Source organism: Primulina huaijiensis, chromosome 3 (genome assembly GCF_012295235.1).
Source record: "Primulina huaijiensis isolate GDHJ02 chromosome 3, ASM1229523v2, whole genome shotgun sequence".
Lineage (NCBI taxonomy): Eukaryota > Viridiplantae > Streptophyta > Magnoliopsida > Lamiales > Gesneriaceae > Primulina > Primulina huaijiensis.
The window spans coordinates 21,047,657-21,056,660 of record NC_133308.1 but is presented as its reverse complement, the minus strand read 5'-3'; positions in this window follow the sequence as shown (position 1 = coordinate 21,056,660).

Sequence of the window (9,004 nt, the reverse complement as noted above, 5' to 3'; positions counted from 1 at the left end):
ATAAATAGTGCTCAATTCCTTCAGTTATTGTATCCCAAAATCAAAAGCTTTTTAGCTTTGATAAAAAGAGAGTGCATAGAAAAAAAGAGTGTATTTTTTTCTTGAGTGCGGGAATTCTCTTTTGTGAGTTAGAGAAATTATTTTCTCGGTATACTCGGGTTGGGAGTGTGAGAAATATTGAGTGTATTGGTGTATACACTTGTTGTAATATTTTTTCCAGTTATAAAAGTTGCAGTGCTCCGTGGACGTAGCCTATCTTGGGTGAACCACGTAAATCTTTGTGTTATTGTTGATTATTTTATTCCGCATTTTTGGGTACTATTATCATCGTGATCGGCATCGCTTCGGGGGTGTAATTCCCAACAACTGGTAGCAGAGCCTTGTTGTGAAATTCTTAAGAATTCTGAGTATGCTCTGTGGTTGCAGCTTTGTCTGATCTTCCACATCAGAAAAGATTTTTTAGATTTTTTGCTAAGGCTAGAGAAGTGATGGCCGGAGATGATGGATCGGGACCGGGAATCAACAAGTTCGACTGTACAGATTGTACGTTCTGGCGACTACAAATTATTGATTATTTGTATAGCAAGAAGTTGCATCAACCTCTATCTGGAAAGAAGCCGGAAAAGATGGAGGATGATGACTGGAAGCTTCTTGACCGAAAAGTGTTAGGTGTGATACGATTGACCCTAACGAAGAACGTGGCGAAGGCAAAAACAACGGAGGAGATGATTTCCATTTTGTCGGACATGTACGAAAAGCCATCGGCAAATAATAAAGTGAAAGTTATTTAACTTGAAGATGAGAGAAGATGCATCGGTGGCTAAACACATCAATGAATTCAACACGATTGTTTCACAGCTGACATCGGTTGAAATTAAATTTGATGATGAGATTCGGGCACTTATTCTTTTGGCGTCTTTACCAGACAATTGGGAACCGATGCGGGCAGCGGTTAGCAACTCTGTTGGAAAAAGAAAGTTACAATTCAATGATGTTAGATATCAAATTCTTGCTGAAGAAGTTTACAGGATGGATTCTGGTGAAGGAACATCATCAAGTTCTGCTCTAAATCTCGAGAATAGAGGAAGAGGCAGGAGTGGCGAAAAGAGTTTTAACCAATGACCTGGTAGATCCAAGTCGAGAAACGGAAAAGACAAAAGCAATTTTGAAAAGAATGTGAAGTGCTGGAGCAGTGGTGAGACTGGTCACTTGAAAAAGAATTGCAGATCAACAAAGAACGATGCTAATGTTGTTACTGAGGAAGTACATGATGCTCTGCTATTATCCATGGAAAGCCCTGTTGATTCCTGGGTTATGGACTCGAGAGCTTCTTTTCATACCACTGGTAATCGTGATGTATTCGATAATTACATTGCGGGAGATTACGGAAAAGTTTTCCTGGCTGATGGAAAACCTTTGGAAATAATTGGTATGGGTGATATCCGGATGAAGATGACAAATGGATCTGTCTGGAAAATCAACAAAGTAATACATGTACCAGAGTTGACACACAATCTGATTTCAGTAGGACAGCTTGATGACGAAGGTCATAAGGTGACCTTTGGTGATGGTTCTTGGAAAGTGAAAAAGGGAGCCATGATTTTTGCTCGAGGAAAGAAAACTGGAACACTTTATATGACTTCTAGTTTGAGAAATAAATTAGCGGCTGTGAATGCTGGAGCTAATTCAAGTCTATGTCATAGTAGACTTGGGGATACGAGTGAAAAGGGAATGAAGATGCTTGTTTCAAACGGAAAGCTACCGGAATTAAAGATCGTTGAACGCAAGCGGTGTGAAGCTGTATTTTTTGGAAAGCAGAAAAAGGTGAGATTGTCAAAAGAGGTTAGAGAACCGAAATCAGCGGATTTGGAGCTGACACATACTGATATATGTGGACCATCTCATGTGACATCCCTTGTAGATCACTCAAGATATTATGACACTACTGTTGACGATTCGAGTAGAAAATTTTGGGTTTATTTTGTGAAAAATAAATCGGATGTTTATGAGACCTTTAAACAGTAGGAGTTAGTCATGGAAGATGTGATTGATTCACTGTCATCCAATCACATGCGGGAGTTGTCAGAACTTCATGAAAGTAAAAAGGTTTTACATAGCAAGTAGGAGTACCTGTTTGTGAATGACGGTAGCAAGCGGTACAAAGAAATACTTGGTGTAAAAGGTGAAAAGAAAGTCATTGGTTACACTGATATTTTCTCTCTGGTGGTAAAGTTAACTACTATCAGGACTGTACTTGGATTGATGGTAAAAGAAGATTTACATCTGGAACAGTTAGATGTAAAGAAGAGGTTTCTTCATGGAAAACTAGATGAAGAAATGAATCAATCACAGGGATTTGAAGTACGAAGGAAAGAGAAAATGATGTTCAAACTTCAGAAGAGCTTGTATGGTCTCAAACAAGCTCCTAGACAGTGGTACAAGAAGTTTGATGGTGTAATGAATAAAGATGGTTTTCTGAGGTATCAGGCTGATCACTATTGTTATGTGAAGCTTGATGGTTATTATATCATACTACTGATATATGTATATGATATTTTGATAGCGACAGCTTGTCTGGAGGAGATTGATAGACTCGAGAAAGAGTTATCAAAGGAATTTGCTTTGAAGGATTTGGTGCTGCAAAACAAATCCTTGGAATGGGGATCCTTAGAGATCAGGTGAATGGAGTCTTGAAGCTTGAGAAGATTCTTGAAAGCAAGAATCCAGCTGATATGCTCACGAAGGCTGTTATCATTGAAAAACTAAAGTTGTTTTTGACTTCAGTTGGTCTCCTGGACGAACAAAGGAGGTATGAGCTGCTGCACTGATGGTGTGAAGACATGATTGAAATCAAGTCTTCAAGTGGGAGAATTGTTAGGTAAGATTTTATTTAATGGGGTGGGATCCACATTAAATAAAATAATAATCATATCTTTTTCCACATCGAATTGTTAATAAAGTTGCTCGAGGGAATTAGTTATAAATAGAGCTCAATTCCTTCAGTTATTATATCCCAAAATCAAAAATTTTTTAGTTTTGATAAAAAGAGAGTGCATAGAAAAAAAGAGTGTATTTTTTTCTTGAGTGCGAGAATTCTCCTTTGTGAGTTAGAGAAATTATTTTCTCGGTATACTCGGGTTGGGAGTGTGAGAAATATTGAGTGTATTGGTGTATACACTTGTTGTAATATTTCTTCCAGTTATAAAAGTTGCAGTGCTCTGTGGACGTAGCCTATCTTGGGTGAACCACGTAAATCTTTGTGTTCTTGTTGATTATTTTATTCCGCATTTTTGGGTACTATTATCATCGTGATCGGCATCGCTTCGGGGGTATAATTCCCAACAGGAGGTGGCCAAGAGGTTTATTTCAAGGGAGGAAAGTTTTTCTTGTGAATTTTGTGTGCAAGAGTTTCGATATGAATTATGACCCTTTATTATATATTTATAGAACGCGACTTCTGATCCCATCAGGAGTCTCTCTTCCACAATGATTCTTAATCATTGTCCTACCAGGACTCTATATTTCATTATATTAAAATTCTCATAATATTAATATATAATGTATTTATCAACTTTTGATAATATATGATACATTAATTGTTGAGACATCGTATTCTCGCACCCAAGACGCAGCGGAAGTTTAAAATTTTTGTTCTTGGGCGTCGTGTGTTCAAATCATTCATAGGGTGTTTAGGATTATAAATTTGCTTGTTAAACGCTGGATTCCAAACTATTCCGGTGCGAGGCAGATATAGCCCTTCTTGTAATTTCCTACGAACGTCCTTCCTTTGATAGTCTAATTAGGTCCACGATCAGAGACTATTTTTCTCGTTTGATTTGCACTAGAAAATCCAAACGATTTATGCGTTGAGACTGTGGTCTCCGAATTTCCGAAATCCGGAGGCAGCGCAGCGACGGCGGCACGACGATGGAAGGAAGCGCTTGACCAAAAATTTTCTCAATTTTCTTCAAGGTGGCCAAATGTTCCATGATACATGATCTGAATTTTTGCTAATTGATTCTTAATCAATCATTAACCAATAATTATTGATTCTTAATCAATAATTTAGCAAATCCAATTTGCTTTTGGCCAAAATTTATTCCAACCATTTTAATGAAGTGGCCGAGACTTTTTAATCAAGGGAGGAGAGGATTTGTGGTGGTTTTGTGTGCAATTTTTCATCCTGGAATAATAAGCCCTAATCGTGTACATATTGAGTGAGACTCCTAATCTAATTAGGAGTCCCTCTTCCACAAAGACTCTACATATATCATTATATTAAAGTTCTCATATAATTAATATATGATGTATTTATTAACTTTTAATAATACATGATATATTAATACCATATACACATATTTTATATCACCATATAAAATATATACATGTGTATATAACTAAATTAAATAACTGTTATTTAATTTATAAACTAACTCTTTGGTCAATTTAATTTTAGACTCCTCTAGATCATTAATGAGAATTTGTGCATGTTAGTAGTTACCGCTACTAACACAATCATTTAAATAGTAAATTCCAAATTCATTAAAAAAATCATTCCAAACTCATTATAACCCTGATCGATAATCCGAGAGCATCAATGTACCAAGGATACAAATCTTGTTCATATAATGAAAATCGAAAATTTTGAAGATCAAAATTTTTATTTACCAAATTTAGAACTTACCATGTATGGCAGTTACCATATTTGGCAGCTGCCAGTTTTGTAAACTCTTTTACTAAAACATGTAGTCTGACTCTCCTTCCTTATTTGCCAATCATGCTAACTTCCATTTCTTCCATCCTATGGAATCAGCTCATAATTATAAGCTTCTTGTTTGATCTCCATTAAACTATAGTCGCCAAATTCCAACTCCTTGAAATTTGACTATCTCAATGAAAACACATAATCCGATACTTGTCTGACCCTCAATGGTTTAGGGATACAGCTAGCCGTGAGTTTCTCCATGTGATTCAGAATAACATTTATTCTTATTCGGGTTTACCCTATTTAACCTCATTCTTTTCATCAATTCTTTGATAAAAAATGTCAGAACTCATTTCTGATTGCACCCATCGGATAATGGTAAGAGCGTCTAGTAGCATCGTTCCATGATCCCCTAGGTATCACTGATAATGCCTGTGAGAACCTTTAGTCATGGTTAGCGTACAGTACGGTCTCTTCATCATATATATCCCGATCGAATCTGCAAACATTGGTATATCGAGAGTTGCATATGAATTCGATAATGATGCGATTTATCTTTGAGTACTAATAGTGGCATGATATGTACAACAAGGAACACATTTTCCCAAAGCACATTTGTTGCTATGGGCTGAGACTCCTTACATGATTAACTCATCAAATCACATATGATATCTTCACCCGTAGGCGAACGGTGGATCCTCGACTACAATGTATTTGCTCATACGTATTTCGAAACTACACCAACCTCGCCACCTGATGACCCTCAATGGAATCGGTAAACGAATCAAAGTGCATGCTAGTACGTATAGCCCCTACATTGTCCCGGGTCAAAGGAATAATGGTGTACAACCATAACTTTTGACTATTCCACTCGATAAGTGAAAACCACTTGGATAGTCCGAGGGAATGTTGTTCAATGCATCATCAGCCAATGAAACACGACGTTTACATCACATATGCTAGTCTCGAGCTCGAGCGACCTTTATCCTTGTTTTAGGTGGCTGATTCGACTAGAAAACTGTTTAGAATATAGGTACACTTGCTAATGAGTTTCATGATCTTACGTTCGACGCAGACCTCATGGTACCTATTGTATGTTCAAGGACTTTATCTATGCAGCTCGCATGGGTTTACTGATAAAGTATAATGCCATAATCGAATAAAATCGTAAAATATTATTAAAATAATTATTGTTTTACATCAGAGTCAATAAAGCCTGAACCACAAGTTGGCTTGCTGGACACCTAGTTTGACATTAATACTATATACACATATTTTATATTACCATATAAAATGTATTTTGATGGATCGGTTCTAACACCTGCGAGAATGATTCAAACACAATATTCTCAATGAGCTTCAATAGCTCATGTTCTAAGAATGTAAACACCGATGAATTAAATCGAGTTTGGTTTTAAACCAAACGGAAAATACTCGAAATAATCTTTCTTTAAGAAAGCTGATTAGTTTAAAAGTCTTTTAGCTTGTGTGAACTGAATAACTGAAACGAGAGGGATCGGTTCTTGCTTGTATCAGTTCAGTTATGGTGAGAACTGAACTGATAACAGCTCGAACTAGTCAAATCAGGTTGAAAACAATAGTTAAACAGTTAAGTATACAAGATATGTTTATGGATATTAGGAGACTTCAACTGTTCCTACGTCAAACCCTTCTACCACCTTGGGTAGGATCCACTAGAAAACTTTGATTTATACAACACCTTGTATAAACCCACTCATCTTAAGACTTACGGTACTGCCTAACTAAACTCCTAGCCTAGACTTCAGGTAACACCTTCCAATCAACACTTGTTTAACGTCTATGTGTTAAAGACTGCATACACAAGTTTAATGTCTTTGTGCAAGACTCACTCAGCTTTTCAATACGCTTTATTCTCTGTGTATATGTGAGTGATGGTGTGTGCGTGTGTGAGAACTGATCTATGAATACAACACGAAAATGTTCTCACACAATGATAATTTTGCCTCTAAACTAAGCTGATGGCATGCCCGATTTTTCTCTTCTTTTGTGATCTTCACACACACTTTGTCGAAAGTCTTGATATTGTATTTATAGAGGCTACGTGACCGTTCATCAAGACTTATCAAATATGTCCGTGCGGTTTGAATCTGTTCCTCGATATTTGTGTTTTGTCTTTTTTGATAGCCATTCTGGAACGTCTCGACTTTAAGCTTTGTTGCAACGTTCATTATTTGTCCTTTGACTCGAGAATTGCTTTCCTTAATGTGCACAGCTGGATTCCACTTAGATAAACTTGTCTTGTTCTGCAAACTGATCGGCTCCTAACTGATGCTCTAAACTGGTCAGCTGAACTGGTCTTGAGTTGGTCTAGTGAAATCAGTTGGTTCATCAGCTGAACTGATTTCACTGATTCAGTTGAACTGGTCAGCTGGGCTCTTCATCAGTTGAACACTCCATCAGCCGGGCTTCTGAAGGTCTTCTGCTGAACCACCTATCAGTTGAACAATCAATTGAACTGGTCTTTGAAATATCGGTTGAACTGATTCAGTTTGATCAATCAGTTGGCACTTTTATTTTGCGTCTCGATAGCTTCAGTTTTGGCTCATTAGCTTTCTGCGTACTTAGGTAATTTTGTTAGAAACAAAATAACAATTTTTGTTAACATCAAAATCAGGATTGCGAACATGAAATATTTTAACATGTATACACACACACACGGACTTTTAATACATACATAGATATATTAATTAAATTAAATAACCATTATTTAATTTATGTGTTTAATTGATTAGTTAATTTAATTCTAGAATATTCCTCTAGAACATTTATGGAATTTGTACATGTTAGTAGTCACTACTACTTTTACAATCATTTAATCAGTATATTTTCAATTCACTAGATTAATTATTCCGAACTCATTATAACCTCAATCGACGATTCGAGAGCGCCGATGTATCAATGATACAAGTCTTATTCATATAATGAAAAACGAAATTTCGAAGATCAAAATTTTCACTTACCATATTGGGCAGCTGTCAGTTAGTGAACTCTTTCACCAAAACATGCAGTTCTACTCTCCTTCTTTAATTAGCAATGAAGCCAACTTCTATTTCTTCTATCTTATGGAATCAACTTATAAACTCTTTATTAGCATCCTGTTTGATCTCCAAAAAACTATAAGTCGCCAAATTCAACTCCTTAAACTTTGACTTTCTCAACGGGAACACAGAACCCGATATTTGTGTGACCTTCAATGGTTCAGAGATACAGCTTGCTGTGGGTTCACATCTCCATGTGATTAAGAATAATATTTATTCTTATTCGGGCTTACCCTAGTTAGTCTCATTCTTTCATCAACTCCTTGATCAAGAATGTCAGAACTCATTTCTAATTACACTCATCGGATCATAGTAAGAGCATCTAGTAGCATCGCCACATGATCCCCTATGTATCACTGATAGTGCCTACAAGAATATTAAGTCATGATTAGCGTACAGTACGGTCATTTCAACTCATATATCCCTATCGAATCTACAACCATTGGTATATCGAGAGTTGCATATGAATTCGATAACGATGTAATTTATCTTTGAGTACTAATAGTGGCACAGTCTGTGCAACCAGGAAAACACTTTTCTCTAAAGCACATTTCTTGCTCTGGTCAGAGACTCCTTATATTATTAACTCATCAGATCACATAGGATAACTTCACCTGTAGGCAAACGGTGAATCCCGACTACAATGCATTTGCTCCTACATATTTCGAAACTACACACAACCTCGCCAATTTATGACCCTCAATTGAGTCGGTAAACAAATCAAAGTGCATGCTAGTACGTATAGCCCCTACATTATCCTGGGTCAAAGGACTAATAATATACAATCATAATTACAGACTATTCCAATCAATAAGTGAGAATCACATGGACAGTCCGATAGAGGGTTGTTCAGTGCATCATCATATGATCAGTCATCTGTATGAATGGACATCTCCATGTCTTTGTCAATGGAACATGACATTTACATTATAGATGTTAGTCTAGAGTTCAAGTAACCTTTATCCTTATTTTAGACGGCTGATTCGACTAGGAACTCGTTTAGAATATACAGTACACATCCTATTGAGTTTCATGATTTTATGTTGAGATGCAGAACTCATGGTACCTATTGTATATTTAAAGACTTTATCTATGCAGCTTCCATAAGTATACAAATAAGCATAATGTCATAATTGAATAAAATCATAAAATATTATTAAAATAAAGATTTTTTGACATTAGAGTTAAAAAAAGCCCAATCCACAATACTCTAATATAT